Genomic DNA, 16,769 nt, shown 5'->3' with positions numbered 1-16,769 from the left:
TTCGAGCTTCAGTGGCGTACCCGAGCGCTGAGAGAGCACTGCTCCTATCCCAGCTTCGGATAGGTCCACCTCCACTATGAATGGCAAAGAGGGATCCGGATGAGCCAACACAGGAACCGAGGTAAACAGAGCCTTCAGGTGCCTAAAAGCCCTGTTCACCTCAACCGACCACAGTAAGCGCACCGGGCCCCCATTTAGCAGTGAGGTAATAGGATAAACCTCCGGTAGTAGTTGGCAAACCCTAAGAATCGCTGCACCTCCTTTACCGTGGTGGGAGTCGGCCAATTACGCACGGCTGCAATGCGGTCTCTCTCCATCTCCACTCCTGACGTGGCAATCTGATGCCCTAGGAAGGAGACGATTGTTGGAAGAACAAGCATTTCTCAGCCTTGACATATACAGTGGGGCAAAAAAGTATTTTGTCAGCCACCAATTGTGAATGTTCTCCCACTTAAAAAGATGAGAGAGGCCTGTAATTTTCATCATAGGTACACTTCAACTATGACAGACAAAATGAGAAAAAAAATCCAGAAAATCACATTGTAGGATTTTTTATGAATTTATTTGCAAATTATGGTGGAAAATAAGTATTTGGTCAATAACAAAAATGTATCTCAATAGTTTGTTATATACCCTTTGTTGCCAATCACAGAGGTCAAATGTTTTCTGTAAGTCTTCACAAGGTTCACACACTGTTGCTGGTATTTTGGCCCAAGGGTGGCTACTTTTTTACTTAATGCCTTTTAGGTTACTACATGATTCCATATGTGTTATTTCATAGTTTTGATGTCTTCACTATAATTCTGCAGTGGAAAATAGTAAAAATAAAGAAAAACCACTGAATGAGTAGGTGTCAACTTCTTTACTGTTATTGTACATAATGATATTCTTTAATTCAATTCAGCCTTATTGGCAGGTAATGTGTGTAAATATTCCCATATTCCATATTCGGTCTCCCTCGTCTTAGTTGTGGGTGGGCATGCCTGCCTGGTATGTGGCTGCGTGTCGTGCCAATGTGAAGAGCGGTGCCATTATGGCCAACCTGTCGGACACAGAGATCCAGCGGGAGATTGGCATCAGTAACCCCCTGCATCGCCTTAAACTACGCCTGGCCATTCAGGAGATGGTGTCCCTCACCAGCCCCTCGGCACCGGCCAGCACACACTCTGTAAGTGAAACAATACGTAATAACCTGTACACAAACATTAGCATATGTTCAGTAACATACTTGCCACACATCCAGAAGTTTAAATGTGTCTGAGTGAAAATGTATTCCAACTGTAATCATTTATTCTTTTCCAATCTCAAATTGTCCTCTATGACATCACAGTCGACCAGTAATATCTGGATGACTCATGCAGAAATGGAGTCACTGACCTCTGCCATAAAACCAGTAAGCTGTTTCTATTTGCTTTAAGTTCTCCTAGAAAGTATCTTATTTCAAAAGTGATTAAATCTTTGTTCAACCAATTAAAAGACATTTCGTGCAACTCAATTGTCTAACGATGGTGTATTAATTTGAAACTGTATAAGATTGTATGGTACACATTTAACTGGCTTAAAATCGTCAGGCAACTTGAGACTATGCTGAATGAAATGCCATTTAACATTTGTTTTCTTTGTCTTTGTCTCTGATTAGGCATGTATTGCTGCACCTTTCCCCCACTACTCCCCCAATTTCTCTTTGAATGTAGTGTTTCTCCAACTAATTTTCCTTCACCAACAAACTGTTCCTCCTTCTGCCCCTCCTTCCTTATATCTTCTCCTCTCCATAATGCCTCCTGCCATTTACCGTTCTGGCAATCGTTCCTTCTCCCTCCATATCTATCCTTTTTTTCCTCTTTCCCTTTCTTCTGCCTCTACTGAAGGAAGTAAAGGAGTTCAGCTGGGACCAGGTGAGTTGTTTTTTGTCATTAATATTATTGTCATGATCGGGAAAACTATATTGATGTCATTTTCGTTATAAAGATCAGACCAAGGCGCAGCGTGAGTAGAGTTCCACATGCTTATAATAACACCGAAACTCAGCAAAACAAACAAACACAAAAGAAACGTGCAGCTGTAATGAATAGTGCAGACAGGCAACTAAACATAGAACAAGATCCCACAAACACCAAAGGGAAATGGCTACCTAAATATGATCCCCAATCAGAGACAACGATAAACAGCTGTCTCTGATTGGGAATCATATCAGGCAAACATAGAATTACAAAACCCCCTAGACCTACAAAACTCTTGACATTCAAAAACCCTAGACAATACAAAAACTAGCGTACCCACCCTAGTCACACCCTGACCTATCCAAAATATAAGGAAAACAGAGATATCTCAGGTCAGGGCGTGACATACCCCATCCACCAGACCGTGGCCCGTCGCCGGAGACCCCGGACTGTGGCCCGTCGCCGGAGACCCCGGACTGTGGCCCGTCGCCGGAGACCCCGGACTGTGGCCCGTCGCCAGAGACCCCGGACTGTGGCCCGTCGTTGGAGGTTCCGGACAGTGAAACGTCGCCTGAAGCTCTGGACTGGGAACTGTCGCCGGAAGCTCTGAACTGTGGAGGCACACTGGAGGTCTGGTGCGTGGTGGCGGCACTGGTGGTACCGGGCTGGTGACACGCACCTCAGGGAGAGTGCGGGGAGCAGGCACAGGACGTACTGGACTGTGGAGGCACACTGGATATCTGGAGCGTAGAGCTGGCACAATGCGTCCTGGCTGGAGGCTCACTTGAGCCCGGCAAGTCTGACCAGTCACACGCTCCCCACAGTAAGCACAAGCAGTTGGCTCAGGTCTCCAACCTGACTCAGCCAATCTCCCCGTGTGCCCCCTCCAATATTTTGGGGGGGTTCCCTCTTGTGCTCGCCTCGTTTGTATAACTCCTCGTAATATCACCGTTCCGCTTTCGCTGCCTCGATTTCTTCTTTCGGACGGCGATACTCCCCCGCCTGCGTCCAGGGTCCTGCTCCATCCAGAATCTCTTCCCAGGTCCATGTCCATTCCTCCAAGATCCCACAGACACCAAAGGGAAATGGATACCTAAATATGATCCCCAATCAGAGACAACGATAAACAGCTGTCTCTGATTGGGAACCATATCAGGCCAACATAGAATTACAAAAATCCCTAGACCTACGGAACCCTAGACATACAAACCCCCTAGACAAAAACAAAACTAGCGTACCCACCCTAGTCACACCCTGTTTTAGGTCAGTTAGGATCACCACTTTATTTTAAGAATGTGAAATGTCAGAATAATAGTAGAGAGAATGATTTATTTCAGCTTTTATTTATTTCATCACATTCCCAGTTGGTCAGAAGTTTACATACACTTAATTAGTATTTGGTAGCATTGCCTTTAAATTATTTAACTTGGGTCAAAAGTTTTGGGTAGCCTTCCACAAGCTTCCCACAATAAGTTGGGTGATTTTTGGCCCATTCCTTCTGACAGAGCTGGTGTACCTGAGTCAGGTTTGTAGGCCTCCTTGCTCGCACATGCTTTTTCAGCTCTGCCCACAATTTTTCTATAGGATTGAGGTCAGGGTTTTGTGATGGCCACTCCAATACCTTGACTTTGTTGTCCTTAAGCCATTTTGCCACAACTTTGGAAGTATGCTTGGGGGTCATTATCCATTTAGAAGATCCATTTGTGACCAAGCTTTAACTTCCTGACTGATGTCTTGAGATGTTGCTTCAATATATCCACATAATTTTCCTAGCTCATGATGCCATCTATTTTGTGAAGTGCACCAGTCCCTCCTGCAGTAAAGCACCCACACAACATGATGCTGCCACCCCGATGCTTCACGGTTGGGATGGTGTTCTTGGGCTTGCAAGCCTCCTCCTTTTTCCTCCAAACGTAACGATGGTCTTTATGGCCAAACAGTTTTATTTTTGTTTCATCAGACCAGAGGACATTTCTCCAAAAAGTACAATCTTTGTCCCCATGTGCAGTTGCAAACCGTAGTCTGACTTTTGTTATGGCAGTTTTTGAGCAATGACTTCTTCCTTGCTGAGCGGCCTTTCAGCTTATGTCGATATAGGACTCGTTTTACTGTGGATGTAGATACTTTTGTACTTGTTTCCTCCAGCATCTTCACCAGATCCTTTGATGTTGTTCTGGGATTGATTTGCACTTTGCACCAAAGTACATTCATCTCTAGGAGACAGAACGCATCCCCTTCCTGAACGGTATGATGGCTGCGAGGTCCTATGGTGTTTATACTTGCGTACTATTGTTTGTACAGATGAACGCGGTACCTTCAGGCATTTGGAAATTACTCCCAAGGATGAACCAGACTTGTGGAGGTCTACACATTTTTTTTCTGAAGTCCTGGCTGATTTCTTTTGATTTTACCATAGTGTCAAGCAAAGAGGCACTGAGTTTGAAGGTAGGCTTTGAAATACATCCACAGGTACACCTCCAATTGACTCAAATGATGTCAATTAGCCTATCAGAAGCTTCTAAAGCCATGACATAATTTTCTGGAATTTTCCAAGCTGTTTAAAGGCAGTCAACTTAGTGTATCTAAACTTCTGACCCACTGGAATTGTGATACAGTGAATTATAAATTAAATAAATCTGTCTGTAAACAATTGTTGGGAAAATTACTTGTCATGCACAAAGTAGAGTTGCCAAAACTATAGTTTGTTAACATGAAATTGGCGGAGTGGTTGAAAAACGAGTTAATGACTCCAACCTAAGTGTATATAAACTTCGACTTCAACTGTATATCCCAAATCCAAATGTTCCTTTAAATGATTTGATCTATTCTCAGAGAAGATTTTGGAAGGAAATTTAGGAAATTGAAATAAATTGTCTAGCGCTCTCTCATCCACTTTTTCTCCTGTTTTTATATCCCACCTCCCTCTTTCCCCCCTATGTTTTGTATCCCAACACCCCTCCTCTCTCCCTCCCTCTCCCCCCCCCCCCCATCTAGATCCTGGCCTACGGGGACATGAATCATGAGTGGGTAGGGAATGAGTGGTTGCCCAGCCTGGGTCTGCCCCAGTACCGTTCCTACTTCATGGAGTCTCTGGTGGACGCTCGCATGCTGGACCATCTCACCAAGAAGGAGCTTAGGGGACAGCTTAAAATGGTGGACAGCTTCCACAGGTTGGATTCAAATAGTTTCAATCAATCTTTGCTGTCATCGAAGAGCATTCCATTCATGCCAAAATCTTGGTATTGATTTGGCACAAATCTGCTTCCTTAATTTATGTGCTGCATGAAAACAAATAAAATACTGATCATCAACAGCAAAGAGGAGTAGTGGGATGGGAATATTAAATGTGCAATTACCAAAGGGCATCTTATCTAGTGTCGTCTGCTTAGTTCAATGGTTTTTACATGTATTTCTTATCATCATCTCTTTTGTTCCTCTTCTCTAGAGGAGAAGGGGTTGGTTGTCATACGTTTTACTCTTGTGTGTATTTCTTAGCACCAGTATACACTATATATACAAACGTATGTGGACTCCCCTTCAAATTAGTGGATTCGGCTACTTCAGCCAAACCTTTTTCTGACAGGTGTATAAAATTGAGCACGCTACCATGCAATCTCCATAGACAAACATTGGCAGTAGAATGGCCTTACTGAAGAGCTCAATGACTTTCAACGTGGCACTGTCATAGGATGCCACCTTTCCAACAAGTCAGTTTGTCAAATTTCTGCTCTGCTAGAGCTGCCCCGTTCAACTGTAAGTGCTGGTATTGTGAAGTGGAAACATCTAGGAGCAACAATGTTCTTTGCTGAGAAGTGATAGGCCAGACAAGCTCACAGAACGGGACTGCCCGAGTGCTGAAGTGCGTAACGCGTTTAAATGGTCTGTCCTCCAGAGGCAGTTTGGAACATCAGCACAAGAACTGTTTGTCGGGAGCATCATGAAATGTGTTTTCATGAAAAAGCCTCACCATGCACAATGCCAAGCGACGGCTGGAGTTGTGTAAAGCTTGTTGACATTGGACTCTGGAGCAGCTATTTTTCATGTTTCGGGCTAGGCACCTTATTTCCAGTGAAGGGAAATGTTAACGCTACAGCATACAATGACATTCTAGACGAGTCTGTGCTTCCACCTTTGTGCCAACAGTTTGGGGAAGGCCCAGTCCTCTTTCACCATGACAATGCCCCCGTGCACTAAGCGAGGTCCATACAGAAATGATTTGTTGAGATTGATGTGGAAGAACTTGACTGGCCTGCACAGAGCCCTGACCTCAACCCCATCGAACACCTTTGGGATGAATTGGAACGCCAACTGTGAGCCAGGCCTAATAGCCCAACATAAGTGCCCGACCTCACTAATGCTCTTGTGGCTGAATTGAAGCAAGTCCCCGCAGCAATGTTCCAACATCTAGTGGAATGATATTTTGGAATGAGATGATCGACGAGCAGGTGTCCACATACTTTTGTAGTGTCAATCAATTTTTCAATATCAGGAGAAAGACCAAGGACTTGGTTTGAAATGGAGACCATTTTTATCCTCATATCTTATTCCATAAGCCATCAAACACTCTGTCCACTTGTGACAACCAGCCACACAGTATGGGGTTGGTTTTTGCTAGAAGCGTATACCTTTTGCTACAGGAAATAAAGCAATATAGCATACAAAAAAATAGCCTTTCTTTGATCGAATGATATTCCTAACAAAATTCAGCATTTTAGGCCATGAGAATAACAAAGTACCTTTTTAGGACATTTGTGAGTGTTTGCGTGTGCTTGCACATGTGGGTGTGTGTGACAGAAACAAATGTGTGAGAGAGGGGCATCAAACGGAGCTCTTTCAAAGAATTCACATATATTAACCTTTAAAAATATTACAGAGTGCCATTTAGATTGGGAGTAATTAGCACTGTGACAACCAACCCTGGTCTCCCCTACTCAATAGTTTTCTTTTCTCCAGTCTCTCTGCATCAGGGTTTTTAATGTGTTTGGTTGTGAGGACATCAACAGTATCCCTCTCTCTCTCTCTGTCTCTCTCTCTCTCTCTCTCTCTCTCAGGGTCAGTCTACATTATGGCATCATGTGCTTGAAGCGTTTGAACTATGACAGGAAGGAGCTTGAAAGGAGGAGGGATGAGAACCAACATCAGAACCAAGGTGAGCATACGTACAGGTAACTTTTAACCGGGTAACTTGGGCTATAACGTCGCCATATTCTTTGTTTCTCAAATGCAAATGTTCACTGTATTTGTAACCCCACACGATTGTTATTGTACTACAGTAGCTGCCTCTTTCTGCCTGCTCCCTAGATGTGATGGTATGGTCCAATGATCGAGTGATGTGTTGGGTCCAGGCCATTGGGCTAAAGGAGTTTGCAGATAATCTCACAGAGAGTGGGGTCCATGGGGCCCTCCTAGCCCTGGACGACACGTTTGATTACACCGACCTAGCCCTGCTCCTCCAGATGCCCAATCAGAACACACAGGTACCTTCCCTTCCTGCTACATTCCCAAAAAATGCTGGGTTAAAAACGACCCAGTTTGCTTTTGAAATAATTTCACTATTCGAATAACATCATGGTATCCGGATAGTCTAAATACATTTAAAACTTCAATGGGGACTTGCTCGTGCGATTCAAGAGGTGTAATTCTGCCTGTTTCAGCACAGAACGGTGTGGGAGGGACGGAGTGTCTGACATGGAGGGGGAGAGAGAAAGTAGACAGACCAACTCGGTTAGACAACCTATTGCAGCAACAAATTTATCATCTCATCTGGTCTGTCTTGACTGCATCAAATTGAAGTAAAGACGCTAGCTAGCTACACTAGCCAGCTAGCTAGCAAGGCTAATTGAGGCTATTTTGCTGCTCTCCCCGTCCAACAATTCCATTCATATTAAACAACAGCCTACCTATTGGATGATCATTGTAGCCTACTCTCCCACATCACTGCTACACATAGAGCCTCTGACAGTAAAGCTGTTTTGAATGACTGATAAACACACTCATTAAAACTGTCATCGAAACTGTCATAAAACTGTTTTATAAACATTTTTAATGTCATGGTCTATCCTTGCATGTAGCAATGGCACATATATAATACAATTTTAGTCAAAGCCTTTTAATAAAAAATAAAAAAAGATATACTCTCACAGGTAATCGAATAACAATGTCTGTTCAGATATTCGGGTAAATATTGGACAGAACACACACACAGGGTTATTTTGACCCAGCCAGTTGTGTTGTGTGAAGAACCCAATATGTTTGGTTGTTTGGCTTACACAAACATTGGCTAATTTAACCATCATTTAACCATCACTTTCATGCTGGGTTGACCCAGGGGTGAATGACTGCCCCCTCGCATTGAAGCCACGCAAGTTGAAAGCCAACCGCGGTACTGCAGGAATTGTTAGCAGGAAACAGGATCCCTCGTTATAGTGAATGGAAAAATTGCAATCTTCGTGGTAAATGTTTTTGAACACAATCATGATACCAATAATAGCTTCTAATAGACCAGATGTACAGTCACCTGACAGTGTATTAAGTACACCCATCTGCTTCCGGGTCAGATCACCCTTTGCCTCTAGAATAGCCTGAAATCTTCAGTGCGTGGATTCTACAATGTGTTGGAAACATTCGTTGCTCAATTGGTATCAAGGGACCTAAATGTCTGCCAGGAAAACATTCCCCACACCAGTACACCATGGACTCATGCTGCTTTCGCCAAGACATGACTCTGCCATCAACATGACACAAGAAACCGTCCAATTGTCCGGTGTTGGTGATGGTGTGCCCACTGGAGCCACTTCTTCTTGTTTTTAGCTGGTAGTGGTGAAACCCGTTGTGGTCGTCTGCTGCAATAGCTGATCCATAGAAAGGATCGACCAGTTGTGCGTTCTGAGATGTCGTTCTGCCAACCACTGTTGTGTTGCTCATTTATTTGCCTGCCTGTTCGTGGCCCACCTGTTAGCTTGCACAATTCTTGCCATTCTCTTTCGACCTCACTCATCAATGAGCCGTTTTCGCCCACAGGACTGCCGCTGACTGGATGTTTATTTATTTGTTTGTCACACCATTCTCTGTAAACCTTAGACACTGTTGTGCTTGAAAAGCCCAGGAGGGTCGCTGTTTCTGAGATACTGGATCCGGCACGCCTGGCACCGTCGATCATACCACGCTCAAAGTCGCTTAGATCACTCATTTTGCCCATTCAATTGAACAGTAACTGAATGCCTCGATGCCTGTCTGCCTGCTTTGTATAGCAAGGCACAGCCACGTGACTCACTGTAAAAATAATAATTTCCGTGACGGTGGATGGTGTACCTAATAAACTGGCCTGTCAGTATGTCTGCAACATCACTTCCTGGAGAAGCTCAGACTGTGCATGGTATGTCTCCGAGACGTCATCTTAACCGACTTCATTTGGCTTCAATGCACTATTGAGTCTTCACATAGGAATGAATGGTGTCACGTTATCGATGGCTTTATCCATTCAAATCAAATTGTATTTGTCACAAGCTTTGTAAACAGATGTAGACTAACAGTAAAATGCTTACTTACGGTTATTTTCCTACAATGCAGAGTTAAAGATAAAAAAGAGAATTTAAAATAGACTTGAGGAATAAATACACAGTGAATAATAGTAAGCTGTTTTTGGTCATAGGAAATGATGGTGGAGACATTATGTACAAAAAAAGTTAAGAACAGTGTAAAAAAACACAATGGCAGAATTGATCAGGTTAGTGGTAAGACTGCTGCTATTCACATTTTTATTGTTTTTTGCTATCAGGAATCCTTGGGACGTCCCAACGCTGACGTCACCCCGTTGAAGTTGACATTTAAAACAGTTAAGGTTAGGGTAGGGTTTGGGGTAGGGACATCCCAAGGGTAGCACAAACCCTTTTTTATTCTAATCCATAGGTAATTTGCAGGCGTGGCTTTCAGACAGTTATTTTTGCCCACCCGTGAGAGTAAATGTCATTCCTGTTCATCATGTTAAGTTTGTACACTGCAAATTTAAATTTGCCTTGAATATTTTTAATCTTTCCATATTCTAATTTGAAATGAATAACAATAGGATTTTTAATATTGTAACAAAGTGGTATCTATCCCAACATTCAGATATGCATAGGCTTTTGACTCATACACTTGTGTAACCCTTATTATTGCTATAAAATCATTAGTGTTCAACCTTCATGTGATAACAATGCAACAACAGAACAGATTAACCGGAATGACATTTGCACTCCTGGGTGGCCAAAAACTACCTGAAAGCCACGCCCCCTACTAAGCCACGCCTACGGTCTATCAGCATCAACAACCCAACCTTGCTCTTTTTAAAGTTAACAACCCAACTAAGTGGCCCAATGCCTGCAACCCAGCAGTTGGATCATCCAAACAACCCAGCATATTTCTGTGTACAGTAGTCCAATCAGAACATGCTCACCAACAGGGATTTTTCTGCCATGGAAATCCTTGGAAGGGCCGTCTAAGTTTTTTTTCATATTTATTTTATGCTGGAAAAATGCTTTCGGTGTAAACTTAAATGACTAAAACCAGACATAACGATAATAACAGATGTATATATTGTACTAATATAATGTTTGAGAACTAACAATCAGCAAAATAAAAGCTAAGACATTTACTTTAAAGCTGCAATATGTAACTTTATGGGTGACCTGACCAAATTCATATGTGGGTTATAGATCTGTCATTCTCATTGAAAGCAAGTCTAAGAAGCGGTAGATGTGTTCTATGTGCGCATTTTCTATGCTTATAATTCTTATGTTTCGTTTTTGTATCTTTTACTCTCGTACTTTGATACTTTTGTACACCAACTTCAAACAAGCTGAAAATACAATATTTTTTCGTTAAAATATATTTCACAACGTTTTACATGGTCCCATGATTCTCTACTAGTTTTTGTTGCTTATTTTGTCACACAAATTGAAATTAGGCAAACTATTTGAATTTTTTTAACCAAGCAATGGCGATGCGATTTCTGCATATCACACCTTTAAAACGGACACAATTTCTTTCAACTTCATTAAGAAACTTGTAGAATTGCAAAAAATGTCCTTAAATTTAAGAAAAAGTCTCTACACCGCCAAGATGGGGTCCTCTAAAATGTTCTCTAAAATCCAGCCATGCCGACGGGCTGACCACTATCCAATCAGAGGACAGGCATTCCCCATTTTACTATCGTAGTCTAATCAGAACAACCATCATTCACCACAATCACCAACCTACTTCATTTACAACTGTTTTGTAATTCAATGTAATCAATAAATTCCCTTTATAATCTTAATTATAATCTTAATACACTCATTCTTTCTCTCCCAGGCGAGGCAGATGCTGGAGAAGGACTACAATGCTCTCATCTCCATGGGAACTGAGAGAAGACCAGATGAGGTAAAAATAATAATACAAGAATGCCAATGAAAACAACATCAATAAAGGTATGCTCAATGTTAATGACTCATACAAGCAAGCGTTACAATCTTTATGAAATGGTAGGTGGATAGTTGCCTGCCGGAGGCTTTTGATCATGAAGAAAGGCAGTTTGTTTCTACGAACATTAACTGGGAACCATGTGCATGTATTTTTCCCACATGCTGTTCTATAGTATACCTACAGTTGAAGTCGGAAGTTTACATACACTTAGGTTGGAGTCATTAAAACTCGTTTTTCAACCACTCCACAAATTTCTTGTTAACAAATCAGGTGAAAATCAAAAGAAATCAGCCAAGACCTCAGAAACTAAATTGTAGACCTCCACAAGTCTGGTTCATCCTTGGGAGCAATTTCCAAACACCTGAAGGTACCACGTTCATCTGTACAAACAATAGTATGCAAATATAAACACCATGGGACCACGCAGCTGTCATACCACTCAGGAAAGAGACGCGTTCTGTCTCCTAGAGATGAACGTACTTTGAACGTTGTCTCCTAGAGATGCACGTACCCAGAACAACAGCAAAGGACCTTGTGAAGATGCTGGAGGAAACTGGTACAACAGTATCTATATCCACAGTAAAACGAGTCCTATATTGACATGAAAGACCGCTCAGCAAGGAAGAAGCCACTGCTCCAAAACCGCCATGAAAAGCCAGACTACGGTTTGCAACTGCACATGGGACAAAGATCATACTTTTTGGAGAAATGTCCTCTTGTCTGATGAAACAAAAAGAGAGTAGTTTGTCCATAATGACCATTGTTATGTATGGATGAAAAAGGGGGAGGCTTGCAAGCCAAAGAAAACCATCCCAACTGTGAAGCACGGCGGTGGCAGCATCATGTTGTTGGGGTGCTTTGCTGCAGGAGGGCCTGGTGCACTTCACAAAATAGATGGCATCATGAGGATATATTCAAGCAACATCTCAAGACATCAGTCAGGAAGTTATCGGTTGGTCGCAAATGGGTCTTCCAAATGGACAATGACCCCAAGCATACTTCCAAATTTGTTGCAAAATGCTTAAGGACAACAGAGTCAAGGTATTGGAGTGACCATCACAAAGCCCTGACCTCATTACCATATACAATTTGTGGGCAGAACTGAAAAAGTGCATGCGAGCAAGGAGGCCTACAAACATGACTCGGTTACACCAGCTCTATCAGTGTGAATGGGCCAAAATTCACCCAACTTATTGTGGGAAGCTTGTGGAAGGCTACCCAAAACATCTGACCCAAGTTAAACAATTTAAAGACAATGCTACCAAATACTAATTGAGTGTATGTAAACTTCTGACCAACTGGGAATGTGATGAAAGAAATAGAAGCTGAAATAAGTCATTCTCTACTATTATTCTGACTTTTCACATTCTTAAAATAAAGTGATCTAAAACAGGGAATTTTTACTTGGATTAAATGTCAGGAATTATAAAAAACTGAGTAAATTTTTGGGGGGCTAAGGTGTATGTAAACTTCTGACTTCAACTTTAACTAGCACTGGTAAACCTTATGAATATCATCATACAATATTGTCTCTTTGATAGGATGGCACTAAGACGTTCACTCGCTCACCCTCGTGGAGAAAGATGTTCAGAGAGAAGGACCTCCGGGGCGTGACCTCTGATTCCTCGGAAACGTTACCCGCCAACTTCCGTGCCTCCGCCATCTCCACGCCCTCCGTCACCCTGAGGAAAGTCCAAAGTGAAGGTGAGGTGGTCGTTTCTTTCATCTCCTTCCCGCCGGGTACCTGCTATTTGAGTCATTGATTCCATGCTGACCAATCATTTCAGTGTTATTGACTGGAAATCTAGTGTCATTGACTGGTGTTTTAAAATCGTAATGCTATCTGTTTCAGTGAACTCCGGTCCCAGGGGTGAGTCAGGGTCAGTGAGAACATATTCCTGCTAGAGATAAGCACACCAGGTGAGAAAAATACTTAATTGCCAAATAATATCATAAACATGTACAAAGTTGTAAATAGTTGTGTAAAGTACTGAAGTAAAAATACTTGAAAGTACTACTTAAGTAGTTTTTTGGGGGGTATCTGTACTCTACTATTTATATTTTTGACAACTTTTATTTCACTACATTCTTATCAAACGTATGTACTTTTCACTCAGTATGTTTTCCCTGACACCTGAAAGTACTCGCTACATTTGGAATGCTTATTAGAAGGACAGGAAAATTGTCTAATTCACACACTTATCAAGAGAACATTCCTGGTCATCCCTACTGCCTCTGATCTGGCAGACTCACTAAATATTCAGTACTGTCATCAGAACCCATTTGTCATTTCAGTCATCTCAGTCATCCAAACACATTTCAGAAAAGAGCCGACCCATACTGAATTGTAGTTATTTTTTGGTTGCTTCATTATATAGCAACCCTGTGTTTGTTTTAGAGTCCGAAAAAAATCTACCCAGTTTTTAGAACAACAAAATGGAGAATAGAACACAAACAACAAGAATTCAACTGGAATCCTTCAAGAAACAAGGACAATGTGAGAGAATGAAAAGATGCTAAAATAGAGTGAATGTCCATCTCTCTCTCTGTCTCTCTGTCTCTGTGTCTCTGTGTCTTTCTGTCTCTCTGTCTCTGTGTCTGTGTGTCTCTCTGTCTCTGTGTCTGTCCACAGTTGTTTGATGCTGTAGAAAGTGACTCTATCGCCAATTGTTAAGTTCAGTTGTGAGTGTGAAATGACGACATAATGACTCTTCTTGTTTTTCTTTGAGATGTAAAACTGCATTCCCATTCTGATCAACAGAATGATGATCCAGATTGTTTTGGACTGTCGAGAGAACATGCATACCCTATCTGTTCAAATCTCAGAACAGGGTATTGGGATAGTGTTTCTCAACCTTTTTGTAACGTGGACAGGCAAGATAAGGTCTTTCCTTTACTAAGGACCCACAAGCTATGGTCCTTCTCTCTTGGGGAACCATTTACATTAAAATGAGCACTTGAGAACTGACTAAATCAGGTACAGCTAACCATCTGAGGGACCAGTCAGCATCATCCAAGGAACTGGTCGGTCCATGGACCAGAGGTTGAGGAACACTGTGTTAGGACAGAGGGAGAGGGAGGTTACGAAATAAGTTATAAGGGTTATGAAGGGAGAGTGTGTGAGGGAATGGAATCATGTTCTTAAGCCATAACATACACCATGAGGTGCACAATGAGAAGGACAATGAGTGAAGTGCATTATGACAAAATCCTGTTCCACCAACAAATTTGTTAATATGCATGCCAAAACAAAACCATTTTAGAGTGAGATTAATGATATCAATCATGTAATGACATGAAACCTTGGGTACGGGTAATTTGTAAATTGTGTGTGTTTTATTTGTATCATGTTTTTATGGTGTGTGTGTGTCTGAACTGTATGTTAATATCATACTTAGTTAAGACTGACTGTAATTTTTGTTTATAAAGTAAATGCATTTTAAATTATGGACATTTAAGATATACTTGTATATGTACATTTTAAAAACAACTTAGGATTTAAATTAATGAAGAGTAGTGATGATAATTGAAAGTAATATAACAATGATAATGATTGTAAAAGCTGTAATTAAAAAATACCTGTAAAATGGATGGAAACTAAGTGTTTGCAATTTTTTGTTCCACATTATAATTCCTCTTCCAAATAAGGTTATGTAATCCTTCCTATGGAAGGTCAACAGGAACAGTTACTTGATGTGTTCTTGATTTTTCTTTTAATCCTTCCCTCATATTAGGTTCCCACTGGGCACAAATTGGTTGAATCAACGTAATTGGTCAACATATTGTGATGTGGAATCTACATTGGATTTGAAAAAGTTATCAACGTAAATTGTTTTTTTCAATCACAGGATTATGTCATCATTGTAACCAGTTTTCAACATTGACAAACCTTGAATAAAATATGTTGAATTTGTACCTTTTTGAAACAACGTCAAATCTTCAACGTTATATCCACTATCAGAAAAAAACTACAGGCTGGGCAGCACCTTTTTACTAGAGAATTGATCTACAGTTGAGGTCGGAAGTTTACATACACTTAGGTTGGAATCATTAAAACTTGTTTTTCAACCACTCCACAAATTTCTTGTTAACAAACTATAGTTTTGGCAATTCGGTTAGGACATCTACTTTGTGCATGACAAAAGTAATTTTTCCAATGATTGTTTACAGTCAGATTATTTAATTTATAAATCCCTTTATCACAATTCCAGTGGGTAAGAAGTTTACATACATTAAGTTGACTGTGCCTTTAAACAGCCTGGAAAATTCCAGAAAATTATGGCTTATGGCTTTAGAAGCTACTAATTGACATAATTTGAGTCAATTGGAGGTGCACCTGTGGATGTATTTCAAGGCATACCTTTAAACTCCATGCCTCCTTGCTTGACATCATGGGGAAATCAGCCAAGACCTCAGAAACAAAATTGTAGAGCTCCACAAGTCTGGTGGATGAACCAGACTTGTAGTAGACGCGTTCTGTCTCCTAGAGATGAACGTACTTTGGTGCGAAAAGTGCAAATTAATGCCAGAACAACAGGAAAGGAATTTGTGAAGATGCTGGAGGAAACCGGTACAAAAGTATCTATATCCACAGTAAAACGAGTCCTTTATCAACATGACCTGAAAGGCCGCTCAGCCATAGAAAAGCCAGACTACGGTTTGCAACTGCACATGGGGAAAAAGATCGTACTTTGTTGTATGATTTTTAAGTAATTAAAAATCATACAATGTGATTTTCTGGATTTTTGTTTTAGATTCCGTCTCTCGCAGTTGAAGTGTACCTATGATAAAAAAAATGATAGACCTCTACATGCTTTGAAAGTAGGAAAACCTGCAAAATCGGCAGTGTATCAAATACTTGTTCTCCCCACTGTATATACAGGGGGTACCGGTACAGAGTCAATGTGCGGGCACACCAGTTAGTCTAGGTAATTGAGGTAATATGTACATGGAGGTAGAGTTATTAAAGTGACTATGCATAGATAATAACAGAGAGTAGCAGCAGTGTCAAGGTGGGGGGGGGGGGCAATGCAAATTGTCTGGGTATCCATTTGATTAGATGTTCATGAGTCTTATGGCTTGGGGATAGAAGCTGTTTAGAAGCCTCTTAGAAGCCTCGTGGCACTCCAGTACCGCTTGCCACGTTGAAGCCGAGAGAACAGTCTATAACTATTGTGGCTGTAGTATTTCACAATGGGGACTTCCTCTGACACCGCCTGGTACAGACTTCCTGGATGGCAGGACCCTTGGCCCCAGTGATGTCCTGGGCCGTACGCACTACCTCTGTAGTGCCTTGCGGTTGGAGGCTGAGCAGTTGCCATACTAGCCAGTGATGCAACCAGTCAGGATGCTCTCGATGGTGCAGCTGTAGATCCTTTTGAGAATCTG

General features: G+C 41.6%; 1 pseudogene; it reads left to right on the top strand.

Moving 5' to 3' along the window:
* Window positions 1-14,922, top strand: part of LOC115143931 (liprin-alpha-3-like) — a 74,362-nt pseudogene extending 59,440 nt beyond the window's left edge.
* The last annotated feature ends 1,847 nt before the right edge of the window (window positions 14,923-16,769 follow it).

The sequence above is a fragment of the Oncorhynchus nerka genome, linkage group LG16 (assembly GCF_034236695.1).
Source record: "Oncorhynchus nerka isolate Pitt River linkage group LG16, Oner_Uvic_2.0, whole genome shotgun sequence".
In the NCBI taxonomy this organism is placed as follows: domain Eukaryota; kingdom Metazoa; phylum Chordata; class Actinopteri; order Salmoniformes; family Salmonidae; genus Oncorhynchus; species Oncorhynchus nerka.
This window is presented reverse-complemented; position numbering and strand designations above follow the sequence as displayed.